Consider the following 10,772-nt stretch of genomic DNA (forward strand, 5'->3'; position numbering starts at 1 on the left):
TGTGTAATATTTTATTTGTTTTATTTAATTTTTTATTTGTACGTCAGCTCTTTGACTGCCAGAGTGGAGTGGACTCAACCTTGATGACTTGGACTCAGACTCGGACTAGGGTAATGTGGACTCGACTCGGGCACTTCTTTGGTGACTCAGACTTGGACTCGGACTCGAACACTGGGGACTCGAGACTCGACTCGGACTTGAGATTTAGTGACTCGACTACAACACAGGAACCTGGTTACAAGAGAAGTGGCACCTCACATTAACACTTTGATCGCCATGGGTTAAATTCATAATTTACCATCCCTCGCCATCTCTATTTGTCTATGGAGAAGTTCCCCTTCTTTGCAGGGCTATAACTTTTTAAATTCTATTGCTAAATTGCCATTATTATGGCCCATTCAATGTCCTATATGTATTGTTCAGGGTGTAGCAACGTTAAACTTTTTCATTCACATATTCATACTAAAATATGGTCTAAAGTATAAGTATGTTTTTTATCGTTTTCTGCAGCTTTCTCCAGAACTTGATTTATAGCTCCAAATGCATTATATTGATGATGAAATACAGTTTGATAGCAATCGGCGCGAGATAAAAAATTTCAACTGGACATGGTTCTAGAAGTTTCTACGTATCATCTGATGATGACCGGATGGGCGGGGGATCGTTTATAATTCCGTGGGCAGCGTTAGATGATTCATCCAGAGTGGGTCATATGTTCATCATAGCAGTTTATATGGAACACGTTAGAATATAATGCTGAATCTTACCGTGGCTTCCTCGCGCCGCTGGCAGATGAGCGTGGAACAGAATCTTTTCTATTATGGGATGGAGAAATGCCCGATCCATTTCCAGGTTGTATAATAGTATATACGTCCAAATCATGTTGTTTTTTCGAGTTATTTGCACCGATCGATGTTCACTGTGTCAAGACGAAGTCTCTCTAACGATAGCGAGTGCCCGGACCACATATGGATGAGCACTTCCGGTTCAAAGGGTCATTTCCGGTTGGCGATCTGCCGATCGGCCAACAGATGGCGCTCTTGAACCGCTAGAGAGTTGAGTGGAGCTTTGCAGTGTGTCTCAGGGCTCCGGAGGGGAAATATGATTTCGATCACAGATTTTTGAAATATTGACATCAAAGACGAGTTACGGCGTCTTCGGCAGAATGAGCATGGCTAGGAATGACGTCTTAACTCGTCATCGGCGATCATAGTGTTAAGATTGCTTTAGTATTATTGACCAATTGCAATGCAGAAAAAAAGAACAACAATGTTTTGCCTCCAACATCTGCATCCACCAACTGGCACATATCAGTGAAACACCTTAGGCAGTCCTCATTGAACATTCACCCAGTCTAGTCTCTCCGCTCCATCTATTTTCCTATAGCCGCCTGAAATTAAGTCATATCAATCATTCAAAGGTGTCAACATTGCGTTCCCTCGAGGCGGGATTTTAAAACATTCTTCTCTACACTGTTCAGTTTATCCCATTAAAAAATGCACTAAACGTGGCCACCGTTCATTTATGAATATCAACACCCCCCCAGTAGTGGCACATGCTTTGAAGTGGCCTTTGAACGTGGGCTATTTGTCTCGACCTGTCGCAATACTCGGCGCAGGTTCCCGCCTTCATCTGTCTCTTTGACGCACCGCCGTCCCCACATGATTGCAGCAGAGACATCTACACCCCGATTCACCCTTTCACTACCACACTACAGAAGGTTAACCATTCACTAACGTTAACCGTCTGTAGTGTGGTAGTGAAAGGGTTAACCTTCTGTAGTGTGATCGTGAAAGGGTTAACCCTTTGACATGTGACAGTGAAAGGGTTAACCTTCTGTATTGTCACAGTGAAAGGATTAACCATTTGGTAGTGTGGTAGTGAAAGGGCTAAAGGGCCGTTTACAGTCAACCTTCCCCTCCAATTACTATAGGAAGTGTGCTCAGACTGCTACGCCTTCTACATACAGATGCCCGTTATTCTCCTACTTATAGGCATAACTTCAGGTCAATCGTTTTTATGTTTTGGGTTCTCAGGGTTTCAGGATGACGGTTAACATTTGAGTGGAATTTAAAGTGACAGTATTTCACCTTGATTCAAATGTGTCAGTATTAATTTTGCATTCATCGACACAAATGAACAGCACTGAATAAACGACTAGTTGGTGTTTGTACTGTTTTGGATGCAAAAAAGATTATAGATAATATAACATGTTAAACATGTTAACAGACAAGTTACATAAAACCGTGACTATCAATTCCTCTTATCGATGCCATGTTTTTCTGACAGTTGCGAATTTTAAAACAATAACGTTAGCGCCACGCATGCAGCCATAGCAGACAATTTGATTCCTTGACTAGGAAAACCTAAAGCCAAGGGCTCGAAATTGCAACCGTTTTGATGAGGAAGGGGCAAGAGAGAAAGAGAGCTGGGAGAGTGTGTGTGCAGGGCCGCCTCAGGGGGTGTGCGAGCAGTGCCGTCGCACAGGGCCTCACGGGAAGGGGGGCCTCGCAAAAAAAAATAAAAAATAAAATAAAAATAAATAAAAAAATAAAAAATAAATATTTTTTATTTATTATTTTTTTTATTTTTTTTTTTATTTTTTTTATTTTTTGCGAGGCCCCCCTTCCCGCGAGGCCCTTTTTCATCACAGACCTAAAATCTAGTTTTGCTTATATGCTTATATATTTCACATTAGACACGTTTGTAGAATGTGTCTGACTTGTTCCTGGGTCTGCAGTGACATACTATTGGTTTCAACGAAGGGAGCTCTGGTGCTCTGCAGCAGACATACTATTGGTTTCAACGAAGGGAGCGGAGTGGTTACTTACTTGTGTAGTACGCCGGCGTGAGTCAGCTGCGTTTGACTATTTCGCGCATGCAGCTTTTGACTATTATGCTTAGTTATGCCAGCCAACTCGAAGAGGTCGGTCATTATCAGTCGGTCGGTCACCAAGGAATGTTGACGAAAGGCGGGACAAATGGCCGGAGCCTTGTCATGATGCAGTCGGGATATAGCCATGATGATGTCGGCTAGTAGCTAGCTTAGCTAAAGGCTATCTAGCATTAGCTAACCTAGAGACATGCAGCCAAGATGAAGAGGATGGTCGTTTGGCAGATGAACTTCGTCAACTCCACGCGGTTGTCTCCATTCTCTTGGACGTTTGGTGAGTTTTTTTTTTTTTTTTTTGTCTTTTTCCCCCTCCATTTTCCTCCGATTTTCTCCCATCCCAATGTTAGTCGTATGCCAATTCCCAGTCCCTTCCTGATCGCTGCGCACTTACCCCCCACAGTCAGATCATCTGGGAGAGTGGAGGCTACCACGTGCTTCCTCCGACACACGTCCAGCCAATCACCGCTTCTTTTCACCTGGCAGCGCGGATTCTCATTGAGAGGGCGTAGCGTGTGGGAGGACCACACTATCCCCCTCACGTCCAATCCGCGCTTAGCAGGCGCCCCGACCGAACTGTAGGAGTCGCTGTTTACAACGACCCGGACCCACCCCGCCAGCTTCTCCCACCCTCTGATACAGCCAATTGTATCAGTGCAGACGGCCAGCCAAGCTGGTGACAACCCCGGAGCTGTGAGCTGGATTCGAACAGGCGAATCGAGCTCACAGCTCCGGGGCTGGTGACGAACGCAATCTCCGCTCGGCCACCTAACCGCCGTCGTTTGGTGAGTTTTTAACCTATTCTATTAACTCTATTCTATTCCCGCCGTGGACATCGCTCTCTCTCTCTCTCTCTCTCTCTCTCTCTCTCTCTGGAGCTAAACTGGCCGACTAGCTGTTGTAGTACTACTAGTAGCTAACGGTGTGTGCCTGGTGTCAGCACCTGCTGTATGTAGCCGCATAGCTTGCTTCTGCGTTAGCTAATGGTTAGCGATAGCCTGGTTGAGCTAACTGTTAGCCAGTTAGCTGTTTAGCTTCGACGTTCGTTTGGGAACGTTCGTTTGATGCTATCAGTTAGCCTTGAGTTAGCTGTTAGCTTGTGCTACGACCATTGACATTAGCCGTGAGAATAGCAGGGGGTTCTGGCACTCTGACTACGACATCATCTTTGACAGAAGATGTAGTCGGGCCTGCACCATGACAAGGCTCTGGCCATAGCTTATTTTTGTCCCGACAGCGAGAGGCCTTTCGTCAACGTGGAGACCTGTGTTGCGGCCTTTCGCCCTGCGTTCCTTGGTGCAGGTAAGATTAATGAAAATGTCATGACATTACCCCACTCTTCCTTCCTTCCCCTCCCGAATGTTTTGTTAATAACGATGTTTTTTTCCAGGCAAAACATATGCTACTTCACAACATTTGGAGATACGACATGTGCTGTGTGTGAATGTCTTGGTCGTTTGTCTAGCTTGGGTAGCGTTGGGCCGTTGGCCAAAGCTGTGTGTGGCCTGGTGTCACAGTACCTGGCTAGCCTATTTAGCTGATGTCGGCCATTGGCTCCTTGCTGCTTTGGTTTCTCTGGTATAGACCCTCTTCTCTTTGGATTTAAGTGTTGATCTTTGTCCTTTTGGATCTCTCATACATGCTCTCTCTCTAACACACACACACATAACAAACACACATGCTCTCGCTCTCTCTCTTTCTAACACACACAGTCTGCCTATGGCGGCCTTTCTCGATGGCTAGGCTGTGCTCGCTGAGTCTGTACCTAGTCAAGGATCTTCAGTCACAGTGCTCAGGTATTCTGCCACTGTGTACTCTCTGTTTAGGGCCAAATAGCATTTCAATTTCTTTCCAATGTGTCTCTCTCTCTCTCTCTCTCTCTGTACACTGTATATTGACTGTAGAACGGGAGCTCTCTCTCTCTCTCTCTCTTGCTATATGTTGACTGTATCATGCCCCGCCTCGGGCAGCGCTATTATTTAAGAATATGTTGACTGTATGAAAAAAAAATATATATATATATATTTTTTTTTAACCTTTGGGGGGGGGGGGGGGGGGGGGGGCACGCGTTTAAATCTCGCACAGGGCCTCGCATTTCTCCCAGGCGGCCCTGTGTGTGTGTGATAGTGATGTTAAGATTCACCGATTCGCATCGGTGCACCGGCATAAACTTTCACGATGCGAGTGCACCGGTGGAATAAGTGCGCATCGGCTAGAATTCAGGTTGAACTCGCGATGCATCTGTTGTAGCATCTGTTGCATCGGTCAAAACTGATTCATTCATATAATTTCCTCTCATCCACTTCTGTCAGCAGTGCACAGCTCACAGCAGATACTATCTTTGCTTCGCTACTACAGAAGGCGAGAGCCGCGTCACAGTTATCAACAAACAGTGGAAGTCAAGAGTCAAGTCAAGAGTTTTATTTGTCACGACATACAAGTATACAATGAAATGCGGGTGGTCTTGCCCGCAACAATGTGCAATACAGTAGTAACAACATATAATAGAATCCAATAAAACAATATTGTGCAATAAACAAGTAACATAGTAGGGCATATCGGTATTTGTACATAGTTATTTACAGAGCATGAAGGACATGCTAGGTCCTGTGGTAGTGCAATACACTGTTAGCTACGGATGGAGCACTGGGTCTTTCTGTACATTGCTATTTTATACAATCTCTACTATACTATTTTTAAAGTGACCTTTCCTTAGTGGCCATAAGTGTGGGCGTGTGCAGCATGAGTGTGTGCTTGCTCATGTTAAAGTGGCTGCTAGTGTGTGAGCGTGTACAGTGTGTGTGTCGTGTGTGTGCTCATGTGTGCTTGTGTGTGGATAGTTCAGTGTTCAGTGTTCAAGGCTCTGATGGCCTGGGGGAAGAAGCTGAGCCGAAGCCTCTCTGTCCTAGTAGCTGGGGTTCGCAGGCATCTGCCTGACCTCAGCAGCATGAACAGGCTGTTGTTGGGGTGGTGTGGGTCTTTCATTATTCTGCAGGCTCTGGATTTGCACCTCTTGTTGTATAGAACCTGCAGGGGTGGTAGTGCAATACCCGTGGTAATATGCTCGGCTGAGCGCACCACTCTCTGTAGGGCCTTCTTGTCCTGTGCCGTGCTGTTTTCATACCAGGCAGTGATGTTTCCAGTCAAGATGCTCTCTACAGCTCCGGAGTAGAAGGACTGGAGTATCTTCCCAGATACTCTGAACTTCCTTAACTGTCTCAGGTGGTAGAGGCGCTGCTTCGCCTTTTTTACGACTGAGTCTATGTGTGTTGACCATGTCAGATCCTCTGAGATGTGGACCCCCAGGTACTTAAAGCTGCTCACCCTGTCCACGGTAGCCCCGTTTATCCTCAGTGGTGTGTGTGTCCCCTGCTGTCCTCTCCTATAAGTCGAGGAGACATGAATATAATTGATCAACTGGCTAACGCTAGTAGCCGCTGGCTAACGTTAGCCAGTTAGCCGTTCAGCTAACGCTAAACTACAGTATCTAACTGACTAACATGACTCTCTCTCTCTCTCCCTCTCTCCCTCTCTCTCTCCCTCTCTCCCTCTCTCTCTCTCTCTCTCTCTCTCTCTCTCTCTCTATCTCTCTCTCTCTCTCTCTCTCTCTCTACGTTCAATGATTTAAAGTGGCCAAACGTTACAATATAAATACTAACTGGATAGTTGATGATAAACATTTAATTTCATTATCTTAAATATTATAAAATCATTAAGTCTGCTATAAGCCATTATCCCTTTGTGTGTGATTATTATTGTCTCACAGTAGTGTGTATATGTGTGTTTTTATATAAATTGTCTTACAGTAGATTCTTTTATTTTTAATAATAATATAAGCTGCGACTTCCGGTATGAGAGCAGACGGATAGCACACGTGCGATGGAGCTCTTGGTCAAATAAGTGAAAAAACTGATGAATAAGGACCCGAAAGAATAAAAAATAGCGATGCACACGAGAAGCAAGGAGGAAACAATGAGTACGAAGGAGAGAGAAATGGAAGGATCACAAGAAGGCGTGAATTTGAAGGTGCAGAGCCCCCGAAACGAGGACGGGAGGGGACAGGTAGAGGAAGGAGGAGGATCAGCCGCGACCGACAGGGAAATGCCAGGCTGGGCCGTCGCCATGCAGGCCGGAATATTGGCGACAATGGCAAATATACAAACAAGCACGGACACGATAAGGACCGATATTGGGAGGCTAAGGGAGGAATTGAGGAAGGAGCAGGAGGATTTCAGGGGTGAAATGAATACAGGACTCGAAGCGGTCAATGAGAAGATGGCGGAGCAGGGTACGAGTGTAACGGCGCTGGAAGGAAGAATGGCGGAAGCAGAGGAGTGGAACACGGAGATACACGAGGTATTAATGATAGCAATTCAGCAACAGGAAAGGATGAAGGCCAAGCTGTCGGACATGGAAGCAGGGGTGCAGTGGTAATATGGGAATTGGTAACACGCCGCGCACGCGCATGCGCACAGAACAGATTTTTTTTTTTTTTTTTTTTAATAGCGAAGCTGAAAAAGGTAGCAATATATAAAGAAATTATATTGTCAACAGATATGGTTAAAAAACAAACAATGTTTTAAATGTAATAGTAGTTACAATTTCTTTAATTGAATCAACTTAAACTAGAAAAGTAAATACAAACTAAATTAACAATGTAAGTTACATTGTTAATTTAGTTTGTATTTACTTTTAGTTTAAGTTAATTCAATTAAAGAAATTGTTTTACACACAAACACAAAAGCAAACTTAAAATAATCAGACAACTTGTGTTTACTGGAAGTTCTTTATTTTGAGAAGGGGAAAAAGTACACATCACTTACATTTTTTCAATGTAATTTGTTTCACAACAGTGGTTTCAAAACAGTCAAGCAAGCCCCCACCAATGGGTACAGTAAGACCTGGTTTATCAAGCTATTTAAACAATATTTGCCTTTGTTGAAAATGGTACAACCTTCCAGTCGGGACTATTTGTCACATAGTGAGAGGTTCCACAGCTCAAGTAAAACTCCACCAATTGGTCCTGGGCCTATATTTAGGTTTTGCTATTCTCGTTCTCTTGTCCTCAGCTGAGCGATGGGCTCTCAGCCAAGTTGTGACATATGTTGTTGGATCCCAGAACTTTCTAGGTGGCCCGTTGATCTTAATGAACATCAAACATGCTACCCGTGAAATCATTAACCGTGTCCGGGTTGGGGAGATAATTTGATTCATGGCACTGAATCCCCTTTCACATTCTGCAGTGCTACATGGAATTACTTTTGTGCAATTCAATAAAGGCCTAAGCCCATCAGGTATCATTTCTCCATTGCTCTCAGTCTCAATGAAGTCCCTGAATCCATCAATAGTACTGTTAAGGGGCAGCCTGAATCTTTTGCACAGATGCTTTATTTCCACCTCGCCAAATCCTAGTGGCATTTCTTTTGGCCAGCTTTTACACTCAATAACTTGGAGTTGTGCAAGCAATTGAACATACTGTGCTTCAGACTCTTTCTGTGCCACTAATGATGACCCCTTAAAAGATGCAGTGGTGAACAACCGATTGGTTAGATTATTGCTCAGACTTCTGATAAATTGTTTCCGGTTGATGGAAACAATTTTCGGTCTGTCTGTCAGATCAACTGTGCCAAATTTACCTTCTTTTACTGCAGTTTCAGCTTCAAGGACTTTGTTGCCTTGTTTTTCTCCCATTGCATCAATGAATTTAATGCAACGCCTCATACGTTTGTCTGCAGAGGTTAGTGTCATTTGGCGGTTTTGCAGAGCTTCTGAAAGAATGCTTAACTCACTTAGGGTGTCGTACAGCAGTGCTAAATCTAGCAAAAACTGATATGAAGTAATTTTCCTGAATAGACATTCATATGTTTTCCTATCAGCGCTCTGTCGTCTCTCGTCTGTCATTGCCATGCTGAAATGAGCACAAAGTGCATCATAACCATCCCACACTGCAGACACTGTGCGGAAAGAACTGGATACCCATCTTGTGTCTAGCACACGGCCAATTTTTCTCACTTGTTTTTCCAGGCCGGCTGCACACACTTTCAGTTGCTCTTGGTTTAGTGGTGATCTACTGTACACAGTATACAATTTATGCATAAACACCTGGAAATGGTTCATAGCTGTGATCTCATTAACTGTGTCACCTACAGCAAGTTCCAGCCTGTGATTTAAGCAATGCCAGGTCAATATGTTAGGATACAGTTCAGTCAGTTTTGCAGCTATACCAGCTTTGCGTCCCAACATGACACTGGCTCCATCACTTGCAAATGCAACCAAGTGCTTCTTCAAATATGCATCATCAAAGCCATGTTCACTGAGTGAAACGGAGGGCTAGGGCCTCCACAGGGTGCGTTTGATGGAACTGGCGGACACTATGGGGTTGTAACACCCGTTAAAGAATTACACAGAGGCGTGCTGCAGTTACTGGTTGTTATTTGATAGATTTCCAGGTGTGGTTGTCTACAGAGGAATACAATACAGTATACATTAATAACACAGTAGTGATGTACATAAACAAGAATATCCATTAGTAGTATAATGCAAATAGTAACTAGAGCATTCACTTAACCAGAGTTAATATACATAACCTACATAACCTATGTAGGGAATTACTCCTTCAGTGCATGTAAACAGTATAGGTAGGTGGACTGTAAACCAGGTGTAAGATACATTCAGTTCACTAGGGGTAATGAGTGAGTTATAGTTATAGCTTAGGCTAGCTAACGTGCGTCTAAGCTAGCCACGCAACGCAGCAGCATATCATAGGAGGGGCAACGTAAGTTGGCTAACGTGTAGCTAAGCTAACGGCGCAGTGTTTCAGTAACAGGGGGAATGACGTCAACAGGAATGGATCAGCGGGGACGCACTAAGTACAGAGTAAACTGAATGAACGAACTAGACGCAGGTACAGTACTCACGTTCATTGACGCACACGTTATCCCATGGGGACAGGGTAAACTACTACAGCACGTCGTCAGACGGTAACACTGAGACCGGCTCGCTCACGTTAAAGGGGAGGAACTCTTAGAGGACCGGTACAGAACAAAGTAGTCGTCAGACAATAACACTGAGACCGGCTCGCTCACGTTAAAGGGGAGGAACTCTTAGAGGACCGGTACAGAACAAAGTAGTCGTCAGACAATAACACTGAGACCAGCTCGCTCACATTAAAGGGGAGGAACTCTTAAAGGGTCAGTACAGAACAAAGTAGTCTTATTAGCAGGGCTTTCCTACACAGCCGCACCCAAAAGTCTACTTAGACCTTTTGAACTAAAACGGGAAAGTCTCTGGGGTCCTCGGTATCCGGGAGGCTCGGGAGCTGCACCAACCGGGACACAGGGCGCAGGTATGTTCGGTCCTTCACTTGGACAGCGGCGGTGCGGATGCGCCCGTCAGCTCCAGGGTATGTCTGAGTGACCTTCCCGACAGGCCAGAGTGCCCGAGGGAGCTGTGGGTCAACGATTAGGGCCACCTGGCCTAGTGACAGTTCCTTGCCGTCCTTCCTCCACTTCTGCCTCTCCTGTAGACCCGGTAAGTAGTGGCGAATGAATGCAGACCAGAAGTGGTCGGCCAGCACTTGACTATGCCTCCAGCGACGTTTCCCAAGGAGGTCACTGGAGTCGTAAACTGCTTGAGGTAGAGACGAGTCACGGCGTCCCATGATGAGGAGGTTCGGGGTAACGGGATCAGGGTCTGCAACGTCCGAGGAGAGGTAGCCCAATGGCTTTGCATTCATGATGCCTTCCACTTCGATGAGGACTGTGTGGAGGACGGTCTCAGACACTATCTGATCTTTCAGGATGATTCTGAGGGCAGTCTTCACCGACTTCACCTCCCTCTCCCAAGTTCCACCAAAGTGCTTGTGCGCTCGGCGGGTTGAAGC

Source organism: Notolepis coatsorum, assembly GCF_963971535.1.
Source record: "Notolepis coatsorum genome assembly, chromosome: 4".
NCBI lineage: Eukaryota > Metazoa > Chordata > Actinopteri > Aulopiformes > Paralepididae > Notolepis > Notolepis coatsorum.